The sequence below is a fragment of the Cyprinus carpio genome, unplaced genomic scaffold (assembly GCF_018340385.1).
Source record: "Cyprinus carpio isolate SPL01 unplaced genomic scaffold, ASM1834038v1 S000006632, whole genome shotgun sequence".
NCBI lineage: Eukaryota > Metazoa > Chordata > Actinopteri > Cypriniformes > Cyprinidae > Cyprinus > Cyprinus carpio.
Genome location: NW_024879262.1, coordinates 236,279 through 246,889, shown reverse-complemented (window position 1 = coordinate 246,889; position 10,611 = coordinate 236,279). Strand labels below are relative to the sequence as shown.

The 10,611-nt window shown below is 34.9% G+C and overlaps 1 protein-coding gene across 11 annotated transcripts in view; it reads left to right on the top strand.

Moving 5' to 3' along the window:
• Window positions 1–2,239: 2,239 nt before the first annotated feature.
• The window catches only part of LOC109047243 (protein kinase C and casein kinase II substrate protein 3-like), a 40,073-nt gene continuing 31,701 nt past the window's right edge, over window positions 2,240–10,611 (top strand). For 4 of the 11 annotated variants that reach the window (XM_042755072.1, XM_042755073.1, XM_042755075.1 and 1 more), the window contains exons 1-2: window positions 2,240–2,622; window positions 7,108–7,173. The gene's annotated coding sequence lies outside the window, so the exon portion shown is untranslated. Of the gene's footprint in view, window positions 2,623–7,107; window positions 7,174–9,809; window positions 9,835–10,611 lie in introns of those variants that run through there. The other 7 variants (XM_042755076.1, XM_042755066.1, XM_042755070.1 and 4 more) reach the window with 4 other exon arrangements.

The following is a 10,611-nucleotide window of genomic DNA, read 5'->3' as shown; positions in this document are numbered from 1 at the left end:
AATTAATATTTAAATATGATTTCTGTCTTTACATATTGTGAATTTATTTATTTTTTTATCCAATAGTGGGAACATAAAAATGGATGCCATAACATGAAGATTAAAGATTCATACGGCTGTGTATATTTCAGTTTAGAGCACAAAAGATTAAAAATAATGAAACAAGAAAATAATAATAAAATGATAAAGTAATACACATGCTCTTTTTTAAAATGCAGTTAATTTCATTGTATATTATGTATCATTCCTAAAATAAAAACAGCAATTTAAATAAACATGTCATTTAATTCGCCTAATTGACATCTAACTTAGGCCTATCTAACATTTAAGCATCCATATGGACTTAAAAACATAACCTATATCTCGCAGCGCCACTGTGATAATTAATCTTATATCCATTTGTTTCCAGCAGCACTGCTATATTTGTGCTATCACTGCTATAAATAACTGAAGCCAATAAATGAAGAAACCCAAACGTTACAGACTTTTATTGGTGATTGACTGGGCTGCTCTACACATTATAATGTTGTGTGTAGCACCTCCTCATGGAGTTGTTTTAAATGTTAAGAAATGACGCAGCTATAAACAATTCAACATACTTATTTGATTGCTAACATATGGAAAACATGCGTATTTAAAAAAATTGAAATGTCTTTAATGTGTGTAATTTGGTTAGCTGGTATATTTTTTACATTTGTTGACATAGGCCTATGTGATTTATAAAATAGCCAATTAATCTTAAGTTTGGTGTCATTTATAAAACAGACTTTTTATTATCAGTATTATTGTTTTTATTATTATTATTATCATTATTAGTGTACTACGGAATGGACCAGGCTTTCTTCCCCCTCATAAATCCCAGATCAGTGCAGGTTGTGCATGTTTAAAATATTAGAAATTTATTATATTATTCATTACAGATACATGTATAATAATTATTGATAACAAACAGTGGTTTATGACAGTTTTTGTACCCTTTTTTGTGTTCTGTTTTATGTTTTATATTAGATTTAATATTTAACCCCTTAACTGTCACCGTCCCACCTGTGGGACGCTTGGCGCTCTTTTTTTGTTGTCCTTTTTCTCTGTATAATCTTTTCGTAATCATCATAAATTATATATCATTTGAAAGCTTAGAATCCCAAGATTCATCCTGTGAAAACTATTTTGAAATCGGACATTGCTTTAAAATCTTGTGGCGGTCTCCTCCCCCTTAGTGGGCAGTGTCAAGTGTCATATTACAAAATGCATTATGGTCTTTTAGAATCAAAACTTTTCATAATCTTGGCAACAAACATATCATTGGAAAGGTCTGAGTCTCTGGATTCCATATTTGGTGGTTATTTTGAGACAGAAGTTCATTAAGCAAATTTCAAAGTAGTTTTGATGGCTCCCAGTGGCTGTTTGTGGTATGACGCCCTAAATCTAAAAAAAAATCTCACAGGAACCTCAATTTTTTTCATATCAACTTCAAATTTGGAACATAACTCATTTAGACACAAGGCTTTAATTTTATACCAATTTTAGGGTAAAACCTGTTATGTAAAATATTTATAATAAATAAAATAAAATAAATATAGTGCATTTTATTTACAGTACATTTAAACGTCTATAACTTTTTGATACTTTAATTTCTTTTTTTTAAAAATTCCACTTTTGCCAAAATCTTCTTCTTTAAAAAGAGACCAACCTTAGGTTTATATTCCAAAGTGTTCATAAATTACAACAATTTAAATTTGGATAGTGCACTTTAATGCCTATTTTAAAAAATGGGGGGGTGACAGTTACAGGGTTAAACTCATCTGAAAATAAACAGGCTGTTTAATGGCAGGCTCTGCTTTGACAACTTACCCCCACACAGTGTGATAACATGACCTGCAATGTATTTCACGGACTGTGCACGGCAATAGCTGTGAATCTCCAATAATGGTTTGTCTGTTTCTGTCAAAAAAATGGTTCTGATGAGAAATGACACTGAGGCGAGTGTGTATCGTCTTCATAGCCTACAGAGGGCGCTGTTGCTCTTATTATTACTAAGTGACTGCAAAACCCTAAAATATCATTTATCTTTAATTCTTTCATTTACAAATCGTAACGAAACCAGTATTTACTAAAGTCAGAAAATGCAAGTGACGTTATATAAACCCCTACACGTACTACAATACCCCTCCGTTAGCTGTTTGACCCTGAAAGGGTTAACTCGTGTAATTGGATCAATGGGCATAATGCGGAGCCCCAGCTTCTCATTTCATCCGTGAAGACTCCTCTCGCGCGCGCCTGCTGCTGCTGCTAGAATAAACGCTATGTGAGTTACTGCTGACGATGAGCCTGTTTTCTAAAAACAACCTGTTGAAAGTGTTTCTCCGTGACCCTGCCTCCCGGTAAATGTTTACGGGAGATATTATTTCGCCGCTCGGTTGCCATGGCAGTAAGGGAAGGTGTCTGAACGGTGTCCACTTTTCCTCACATGGCGCTTTTCTCGCTCTGAACGCGGTCTGCATGTAAATGTTTTGGAGATAAACCGCTTCACATCGCGCTGAGGAACTCTGGGAGAGTTTGACGTCGACGTGGGACATCGAGCGCATAACTGTTTTCGCCTGAAGAAGAGCCAAACAACAACGAGTAAGTAGATCTCAGTATTAGAATCGGTTACTGTGTATCTCTGTGCTGCTTAAGTGGGCACCTTTTTACCTCAAGTGTGTGTGAAGGGTTTATTTGTCCAGGGCAGTGTAGAATATAAAGCCAAAACACGACAAGGAAAGCCCTCAACAACTTTTGTAACGTATTTATTTAGCGGAATATGTTGTGTTTCCTTTGACACTACAGTCATACAAATCCATTGAAATTTGACCCTTTGCTATTTGAAGAAAGGGACTGCTGATATTAGCCTACCTGTATTGTGATTATATAGGTGTTTTTTTTTTTAAATATGGGCACCTTGAGCCAGGTGGTTTTTGCTTTATAAACTCTTAAAACACACTTAGTTTGTCCGTAGCAGATATCCACGGGAAAGATTTTAAGGATTTTTCACCACTATGTCATTTACACCACATTTTAATTTACGTGTAGTGTCCAGTAATGTTACATGATCTTTTTAGGCGTCATAAATATACTAAGTTACAGTTAAATAATATTTTCACTCCCTCGACATCACGTCACATTTCATCTCAAGTATGCTCTTCACAGTCAAAGTATCTTGGTACTAAAGATATTAGTTTTAAAGTGCCATTATTAGTACCAGTACTTAGTATTAGTAATATTTGCACTAATTAAAGTACATTATTGTGGCGAAATTGTTGGTTGTTATGGAAATTATGCTATTATGAGGCACAATTCAGTTGATACGGATCATTATCATAAATATAAAAATCATTTGTTTCACTAATTGTTTAGATCGTTACAGTTTTAAATTTAATGCTTGTTGATAAATGGGTGTGGAACAAGGTTAAATGATACATTGAAAAGTAGCTACATAACTGGTAAAAAAGTTTCCATGTGACCTTCATATGATACAAATATCAAAAAGTTGAAATCTGAAAACCCACAGGACTTCAAATGTTAAAGCAACACCCAAATAAAATGATATTCTGAATATATAACCTTTTATTTACATAAAAATTTGTACTACTGTAACTGTTTGTGCTTGCAGTGTCAAACAGTGTCAAGGTTCGGGAGAAATCATTTGTTTTGTCTTCTCACTCCAGATTATGGATGAATGGCGTATAGGAATATTTGTAACCCTTATTTCCCGCTTGCATGAAATACAGTGTTGTTGTAATTCAACATTCAGGTACGTCTCCTTTTGTAGAAAATGGTGTCATCGCATCTCAGATGAAGGAGGGTGGAGGGCCTAATGGTTAGACTGCCAGTGCAGATATTCTGGATTCAGTGAAGCACGGTCACTTTATAAAAAAAAAATCACCAAAATATGTCAAAGTGCAGTAAAAGTTAAATCAGAGATTAGACTGAGAGTTGTTCTGAATGCGGACCAAGGGCTTCATGGTCTTTAGTAATTAGGGTTCCGCACTTTTAAGCGAAGAGCGTTGAATTGCAGATCCGTGAGAGCTCAGGTGATCCCATTCAGCTGTCTTTGTTGTGTTCCCGTGAAGTCTTATGCCTAGGTATTTTTTGTATTGTATTTATTGCTTTGTTCAATCGCGGAGACCTTTCATGGATGCTCCGTGATCTAAGACTAAACTCACTGGGGCAAACGTAGGAAACTTTCTCTGTTGTTGTGCGTGGTGCTGGAGGACGCTGGGTGGAGAACAAAACTGCCTTTGTTTTCTTCATGCCTACACAAGGACCCAGAGTTCACTGAGCCTTTGGGAGCAGGGCTATATTGAGCTGTCCCGATGCCAAATTCAGGATTCTTTGACAGATCAGTGTTCCTGGGAAGATGTGTGGGAGGAAGTTAAATGTGGGGTTTAAGTGAAAAATGGTCACGTGCGTCAGATCTTTCAGACTAGTGGTGTCATTTTGGTCTAAATAGGCTTTCTGAAAATTTGCGTTATGCTTTTAAAGAAATGTTATGCAATTTCAGTACAATTTCTTTGATAGGCTGTTGAAACATGCAGAAAAATATTAAAATATTAACATGGAGAGGACCCTTGATTTTGTCGAGGTCAGTAAAATAACTTGTCCTTTTTGCGATAATGGTTAGTTTGGATTGTCAAATGTCATGTGGTGCAGCAGCAATTCCTCTGTAATTTAATATTTATGAATTAATAATTGATGCAAAACTATACATTTAACTTTTAAAATCTATATTAAAAATTGGAAGTTAAAGTTAGTAATTTTGGTACACTGAAAAAACATGATTAATTGAATTTACTACATGTTTTTTGGTAAGTGGTTGCAATCAATTTATTTTAGCTACAATTAAATAAACAAATTTAGTTGACTAACTTTCAACATTTTAAAAACAACATTTTTTTCAGTGTAGTTAAAATTTGGTAGGTCGTATTTCCCAACACTATTGCCAATACATAGGCTAATAAACGTTTTATTATAAATGTTAACTTTAAATGATTTATAAATAGATATCATGTGAATTGTGCCAAATATTGTGTATATTAACATTATATAGCCTGCTAGCTCTTCTGCTGTTGAGATTTTGTCCTCTGTATGAGCCAGTAATTTTCCTCACATCTGTTGATCTTTTTCATAAGCAGTAAGTCTTCTCACAGACTTTCTGAAATGAGCTTAAGGCACAACATTTACTTGCTATTGTCAGTCATCCATTCTTGAAATTAGGCCATGGTTCCCTGTAAAATAATCCCCTGCTTCTGTCAGTTCAGTCCTGCTGCCCTGAATATGTGCCATGAGCTGTAACAGCGGGCCTTTTCACGTTTCACGCAAGTGCTTCCAAATCGATTTCGTAGTCTGATCATTTCATGCAACATTTTGGCTCTAAACATTCTGAAGAATAATGAGAATATGCTAGAACTAAACAAGATGTTTGGGCGAGTGGAGCCTTGTTTAGTTGTGTAGGAGTGTTTAGAGGAAGGCCTGATGAGGTGAGGCACTCGTGTGCTCGGAGTCTAATTAGAGCAGCGTGCCTGAACCTGACAGCAGGAATGTGCTAGATGTCATAGGTGATGTCACATTCCTTACTGGGCTTTATTTTGGAAAGGGAACATGTAGTCTACAGATGTTCACAGACAGGAGTGTGATATTTTCAGTGCATGTTGTGCATTTGTTGTTAAATATAAACATGTTCCTTAATTTTTAGCAAACAGTTGTGCTGCTTAATACATATTACTTGATACAATACCATTGAAAAATTTGGGGTAAGATTTAAAAAAAACAACAACAAAAAAAGTCTCTTTTAGTTGACAAGGATGCATTAAAGCTAAAACATTTAATATGTTATAAAAGATTTCTATGTCAAATAAATGCTGTTCTTTTCTACTCATCCTACTCCTTATCATTTAAGAATCCTCAAAAGAAAAAAAAAATCCACAAAATATTAAGCACCAAAAACTCTTTTCAACATTGATCATAATAAGACCCATTATTAATAATTCAGGACCACAAAATCAGCTTATTAGAATGATTTCTGAAAGATTGATCGTATTTCACTGAAGTCATGAAAATTCATCACGTGAATAAATTACATTTTTAAATATTTAAAAATAGAAAACAGTTATTTTTAATTGTAATAATGTTTCACAATATTGCCTAAATGCAAGAGACTTTTTTTTATAAAAGAATTCTTGTATATTTAATAACATTAAAGAAATCTTATTTATTTCCAAACCTTTGACAGATTGTATTTATAATCTCTATTTGGTATCATAAGACTAATAAATAAATATATCAATGATATAATTGTCAAAAACTGACATGTAGTACTACTTCAAAATATTTGCAAAATGTCAACATTTCTAAAAGTGACAGGTTTTATTTATTAATTTGTTTGTTTATGTTTATTTCAGTGTCTAAAAGAAATGTTTTATGGATCATATTTGTGGTGTTTGTGTTCATCACCAAAAATATTTATTTATCCTTCAGTATTGTTGGTAAAGCAGTTATATTCATTTTTAGTACAAAAATGTTATTTAATCTATGAAGTTGGAAAACTGGATCTCCGAAGTGGTGGTATTACTATTCTAGATGTATGAACATCTGGTTATGTGTGGGTGGAATTTTCTCTATAAACAGTCTCTTTTTGGTAGTGATGTATTGTTCAGCTCGATTATTGTAAGTAATTGTTTTTTTTTTTGTTTTTTTTTAAGGGACAAGATGTAATATTTTATGTGGTAATTGTGCCACAGCTGCTGTCCATAGAGATTAACTTATATTAAACCCAGGACATTCCTTGAATGAGATGTTGATTTATGGCTAGGTCAGGTTTGAGGCCAGTAGCACATAGCTGAGGTGTTTTCCAGTGTCCTCATGATTGCCTCTTCAGGTCTTCTATGTGTGGCATTTCACTCTCCATCTCAGAATGTGCCACCTTTGAGTGCCTGGGTTTATATTAACCTGCTGCTTTCTTTACTGTTCTGCCATCTTAAGAGGGCCAGGAGACTCTTTCTGCTGCTTACAGTGCATCTTCTCTGGTTTACTAAACCTGAATAAAAGCCTAACATCATCTTCCTCTTACAGGGCCACCGAAGAGGCCGTTTTCTTGGGCAAAGCACCACTAATTTCTAACATTCTTCTTTGCTTGTGGTAAGTTCCTCATTTTAAGCTTGTTACTCTGCATTTCCATATCTTTGCCATGTGTGAATTATTCTGCATCTCTTTTAGTGGTCAACTAGTATGGGTTTTTCTAATGTTGATGTCTAGATGCCGGAATAATATAAAACAAGGAAAACATTGCTGAAACGAAAGCTTATTTTAAACAACATTTATGAAAAAAGTATATATTGACATGTCTGTTGGTAGATTTACACAATGGTGAAATGTCACGTCATTGACCAGAGTGGGCAGCGTTACTGTGTATTCCAGTGCGCTAATCTCAAAATGGCCAAATATTGTGTGATTAATCAGAGTGGCTGAAATATAGGTCACTAATCTGTTTGCAATTTGAGATCATTTGGATTGCGTGATTTCCCTCATGAGAATAATCTGGCCTTGCTGTTTGTACTGTCTTTCTAGCATTTAGTTTCCTCTAACCATGTGTTTGCCAGTTGTAAAGGAATCAGATCTTGTTGGAAAGAATACCATTGTTGGAAAAAGTATGATTGGATTAATGGGCATTTCTGGAGTTGAAATATTGTAGACGCTCTGTAGACTTGTATACATTAATCAGATTAATGACTGCGAGTTTCCAGCAAGGCTTATAAGAGATTCAGCCCCTCCTTCCCATGGCCTCATTCTGCTCAGACGGAAGCCATTGTTTTCATAGGTCTGTGGTAACAGGTTATCCAGTATTTGTCATTTATTTGCTGACTTGGCCCACGAGTCAAAGGTTTCTTCTTCTTGTGTATCACTGGGGCTGACATGCATTTACGCTGTTTGCGAAGGTGTGCGTGTCAGAGATATCTGTGTGTGAGAGTCATACAAATAAATGCCACATGCCGCAAGTTATTTTTTTTAAAGCCACATCTAACAAGAGTAAATGCCCTTCTAATCGGTTCCAAATGTGCTGACATGTACTGCCCAAATTTTGTTAAAGGACATTGGCACATTGAGGGCTCCAAACTGCGACTAAAACAGTCGCATTTGGTTTACCCCAAAGCGAACACTTTTACTCACCTTGGTTTTGATTCAGATCTGTTTGATTTTACACGTAAAACAAAGATGTTTTGCAGAATGGTTATGTTGCTCTCTTTCCACACAATGAAAAAGTGAATGGGGAAGGATACTGTCAAGCAAAAAATGAAAGAAAAAAGAAAAAAAAAAGTAGTTTGTGCAATATTTCATATCTCCTGCAGCTTTGCTGCAGTCACCCACAGAAATGATGACTTTAAATGGTTAACCCTTGGTCATTTTAAACCTTAGTTAAACGGAATCCCGGGTTATCTTGCTTCGCATTTCATCCTGCTCATAATTTACACTGGGTTTACAATTAAGCCTGAGAGTGTTGTGTAATTGATTTGACGAATGCACCGCTAGAGATGCACTGGTCGACAGGCCATAAATCGGAACTGGACATTCTCTGTTGTGGACTTGCACACACATGCCAGTCGGTAAACGGTAAACAGACTGAGGATGGACGCAAAGATGAGGCAGAATAAGCTCACTGTTCACAATGCTTAAAACATCCGGCAAGTAACAGAGGCCCAAGACACTGAGGATGGACGCAAAGATGAGGCAGAATAAGCTCACTGTTCACAATGCGTAAAACATTATAAGAAAATCCTAAATATTGATATGGGGTTGGGGGTTTTTATGAATGTCTCTGAGATAAACTGATCTTGACCACTGACCAACTGACCAACTGACTGGCATTTTCTTTTCCTCTTGCCTCCGTATAATGCATACTAAAGTCATATTTATAGGCACAGTGCTGCTGTTCCATAAGCGCCATCTACTGTCAGAGAGCATCAGTGTAAAGTGACAATTACATGCCATGTAAAGGGCAAGATTTTCAGTAAATGACTTAGATTTTCTTCTGTTTTTATATTGTATGGCTGCAAAAGACTTAATAATGCACAAATCTTATTAACTACTTTTATGTTACTTTTATGGTTTTTATATGGAAATAAGCAGCACAAACATTTGTTAAAATATTTTTATATTTCTTTGTGTTCCATGAAAGTAAATATGTCAAATGGGTTTGGAAGAGCATGAGAATGCTTAATACACATTTGTTTAATGGGATACTCCACCCTGAAATGAAAATTGTCATTATTTATTCAACCTCATGTTGTTCCAAACTTTTTTTAAGTAACTTAACTTTAAAACTCACTAAACCCCTTTTTTTTATAAAACCAAGAGCATTATTTCTGTCATCTTATAGTACTGTCTTCATGCCTATTGGTTGTTAGATGTTTGACTAAAGAAATGGTCTTTTTTGTAGTTCTCTAACCTGACAGACTTTAGCACTGATTTGGCGAAAACATCTAAACAGAGTCAACGACCTATGAAATGTAAACTTCCTGAAAAGCTGGGCCCCTGACACTCTGTTAGTCTCTGAGCAACTTGTGCAACAAATTGTGAAAGGCATTTATACAAATGGAAGTTCATTGCATCTGTCTCTTGGGGAAGGGGGTTGCCCGGTTTAAGCTGTTGCACTAGATTACAAATAACATGCAAGATCGGCCATCTGCTGCTGTCTATTTTTCATCTGGGCTGATTGATACAGTTTTCTATACCATTAAAAATTTAAATTTTAAACCAAAGCTTTTTCAAGGATTTGGACGTGTTCTAGGACAAATAAATTAAGTAAGTAAAAAACAACGCTAGGTAGATTTTATCGTTGTTAGTCATGGGTCATGTTAATTTAATCAGGTTTTGAATTTCACATAGTTTTTGTCCTTTTGCAATCCAAAAGCTGGTTTCGTATCCTAGTTCTCAAGGTTTCTTTGTCAACAGCAGGAATCTGTTAATACATTTGTACCATGTTGTTCTGTACAGTGTTTCAAAGGTCAGCAAGGAAGCATCACTATTATTTTTGCTCATACTTGGGTATGAGAGAATGTTCAAATCCCTAACTTTTAAATATTAAACTTTTCTGCATAACTCATTCCGCACCATTAATGAACTCGAAAGCCAACTTAAAGGGTATAGTTTATTGAATCAGGTGAAAAATCCCACAAATTACTGTTGAATGATCGTTTTTTAAATGGATAAAAAAATTATAGAATTAAATAAACAAAGTTATTTTATAATGAGAGTTCACTGAAAGGCTAAAAAAAATTAAATCAACTATAAGTCAATCACTGCATTTATTTTCTTTTTTTTTAGAAAAAAGCAGTGGTAACCTTGTAATTTTATTTGAAAATTTAACATTTTGAGATGGTCTACAGCAAAAGAGTTGTACAAATTCAGAAAATATTTTAGAGCTCCTTGTATTTAAGTTTCATATCCCCCCCCCCCCCCATTTAAGTTTATACCCCCCCCCCCCCCCAAAAAAAAACATATTACACATTAAGTAAATCTGTATATATAAATGTATTTAATTTACAAGTATCACATTTGTGATTTTTATTCATGTAAGCT